The 3,284-nt window shown below is 43.5% G+C and overlaps 1 pseudogene across 1 annotated transcript; it reads right to left on the bottom strand.

Annotated features, from left to right (window-relative positions):
• Positions 1-1,841: 1,841 nt before the first annotated feature.
• On the bottom strand, positions 1,842-3,181 carry LOC107140118 (annotated as a pseudogene). The gene has a single exon (XR_001503244.2). The product of XR_001503244.2 is annotated as a tubulin beta chain-like (transcript).
• Positions 3,182-3,284: the final 103 nt, after the last annotated feature.

Genomic DNA, 3,284 nt, shown 5'->3' with positions numbered 1-3,284 from the left:
TTTTTTTTTTTTGGTATTTGAAATTGAACCCAGGGGTTCTCTACCTCTGAGCTATACTCCCAGCCCTTTTAAGGTAATTAGTTTACTTTTGGAGTACTGGGGATCAAATCCAGGGATACTTTACTATTTTGTAGCATCCCATCCCTTTTTATTTTTAATTTTGAGACAGGTCTCACTAAGTTGCCCAGTCTGGCCTTGAACTTGTGATGCTCCTGCTTCACTCTCCTGAGTTGCTGGGATTATGACATATACTACCATGCCTAGCTCCTTTTCATTTTGGGATGATCTCCTCTAGTTGCTGAGATTTGTCCTAAGCTTGTGATTCTTCCGTCTCAGCCTCCCTAGAGGTGTGCCAGGCTGATTTTGATTTTTTTAAAATGTGTTGAGACTAGCTTTGTGTCCTAACATATGGTCTACCCTGGAGAATGTTCCATGTGCTAATGGGAAGAACATGTGTTCTGCAATTATTGGATGAAATGTTCTGTAAATGTCTGTTAGGCCCATTTGTTTATTTATTTATTCATTTTAAAATTTATTTATTTATTTATTAAGTAGGTGTTGGGCCCAATTGTTTGGAATTATTTTCTTACTTTCATGTTTTGATTGTTCATTGCCAAGTGTATGGAATTACGATTGATTTCTGTCTAGTGCAACCTTATGAGACTTGTTTATTAGTTCTTTAAAAAAGTTCTTTTTTTGTAGTTGTAATTGGACAGAATGCCTTAAGCTATAGCCACTTAGCTACAGCTCCAGCCTTATTTATTAGTTCTAATAGATTTTTTTAGTGTATTCCTTAGGATTTTGTACATATAAGATCAGGTAATCTGTAAATAAAGATAATTTATAAAATTTACGTTTCTAATCTGTGTGGCTTGTATGTCATTTTCTTGCCCAATTGCCCTGTTTAGAAACTTCATTGCCATATCAAAAAAATTGATGAGAAAAGACATTCTTGTCTTGTTCCTGACAGGAGGGGAAAACCACTTGTTTTTTACCATTACGTCTAATTTTAGTTGTGGGTGTAGTGGGTGTCTGATGACTTTTAACAGCTTGATTAGATACCTTTCTGTCCTTAGTTTATTAAATGTTTTCATCATGAGGAAGTATTGGATTTTGTCCAATGTATCTATTGTCCTTTTTTCCATGGATGGCATGTATTACATTTATTTGTTTTTTTAAATATTTATTTTTTAGTTGTAATTATCAATACCTTTATTTTATTTATTTATTTTTATGTGGTGCTGAGGATCAAACCCAGGGCCTTGCACATCCTAGGCAGGTGCTCTACCACTGAGCCACAACCCCAGCCCCCATTAATTTGTTTTTTATGCTAACCCAACTTTGCACTCTTGACATAAGTCACTTTTGGTCATAATACATAACTCTGCCACTGAGCTACAGCCACAGCTGTTAGTTGTGGAGCAGGCTGAACAAATGTTAGCTGCAGGGTGAGCTGAACACTTGACTCTCACCCATCTGGTTCTTTTTTCTTTTTCTTTTTCTTTTTTCTTTTTTTTTTGAGAGAGAGAGAGAGAGAGAGAGAGAGAGAGAGAGAATTTCAATACTTATTTTTCAGTTTTCGGCGTTCATAACATCTTTGTTTGTATGTGGTGCTAAGGATCGAACCTGGGCCACACGCATGCAAGGCAAGCGTGCTACCGCTTGAGCCACATACATTCCCAGCCCCCCATCTGGTTTCTTATCACTTGTTTGTGTCAAGGCTGAACACTCAACTCCACTCAAGGCTGAACACTCAACTCCACTCAAGGCTGAACACTCAACTCCACTCAAGGCTGAACACTCAACNGCTGGGGAACTGAGAAGCATGAAATGATAGCCGCCTTAGGCCTCCTCTTCAGCCTCTTCACCAAAATCCTCTTTCTCTTCTGCGGTGGCATCCTGGTACTGCTGGTACTCAGAGACAAGGTTGTTCATGTTGCTCTCAGCCTCGGTGAACTCCATCTCGTCCATACCCGCACCTGTGTACCAGTGGAGGAAGGCCTTTCGGCGGAACATGGCAGTGAACTGCTCTGAGATGCGCTTGAAGAGCTCCTGGATGTCTGTGCTGTTGCCAATGAAGGTAACTGCCATCTTGAGGCCATGAGTTGGGATGTCACAGACAGCTGTCTTGACATTGTTGGGGATCCATTCCACGAAGTAGCTGCTATTCTTGTTCTGCACATTCAGTATCTGCCCATCTACCTCCTTCATGGACATCCATCCACGGAAGACTGCAGCCACGGTGAGGTACGACGATGGCGGGGGTCACAGGCAGCCATCATGTTCTTCGCATCAGAGACCTGCTGGGTGAGTTCAGGCACAGTGAGGGCCTGATATTGCTGGCTTCCACGGCTGGTAAGAGGGGCAAAGCCAGGCATGAAGAAGTGGAGATGTGGGAAGGGCACCATGTTGACTGCCAATTTGCGGAGGTCAGCATTGAGCAGGCCAGGGAAGCGGAGGCAGGTAGTGACTCCGCTCATGGTGGCTGAGATGAAGTAGTTCAGGTCTCCGTAGGTTGGTGTGGTCAGCTTGAGGGTACAGAAGCAGATGTCATAAAGGGCCTCGTTGTCAATGCAGTAGGTCTCATCAGTGTTCTCTACCAACTGATGGACGGAGAGGGTAGCATTGTAGGGCTCCACCACAGTATCAGACACTTTGGGTGAGGGTACCCCACTGAAGGTGTTCATGATGCGGTCAGCATACTCTTCCTGGATCTTGCTAATGAGCAGGGTGCCCATTCCGGAACCTGTGCCCCCTCCCAGTGAGTGGGTCAACTGGAAGCCCTGCAGGCAGTCACAGCTCTCTGTCTCCTTCCGCACCACATCCAGGACTGAGTCAACCAGCTCAGTCCCTTCTGTATAGTGACCCTTGGCCCAGTTGTTACCTGCCCCAGACTGACCAAAAACAAAGTTGTCTGGTCTGAAGATCTGGCCAAAAGGACCTGAGCGAACAGAGTCCATAGTCCCAGGTTCTAGATCCACCAGGATAGCACGAGGAACATATTTGCCACCTGTGGCTTCATTGTAATACACGGAGATGAGGTCCAGCTGCATGTCACTGTCCCCATGATAGGTACCGGTGGGGTCGATGCCGTGTTCATCACTGATCACCTTCCAGAAGTTGGCACTGATCCGGTTGCCACACTGACTGGCCTGGATGTGCACGATTTCCCTCATGGCTAGAATTAATTAATTAATTAATTAATTTTATTTAAAGAGAGAGAAAGAGAGAATTTTTTTCTTTTTCTTTTCTTTTCTTTTTTTTTTTTTTTTTTTTTTATCGGT

Source organism: Marmota marmota, unplaced genomic scaffold (genome assembly GCF_001458135.2).
Source record: "Marmota marmota marmota unplaced genomic scaffold, marMar, whole genome shotgun sequence".
Taxonomy (NCBI): domain Eukaryota; kingdom Metazoa; phylum Chordata; class Mammalia; order Rodentia; family Sciuridae; genus Marmota; species Marmota marmota.
This window is presented reverse-complemented; position numbering and strand designations above follow the sequence as displayed.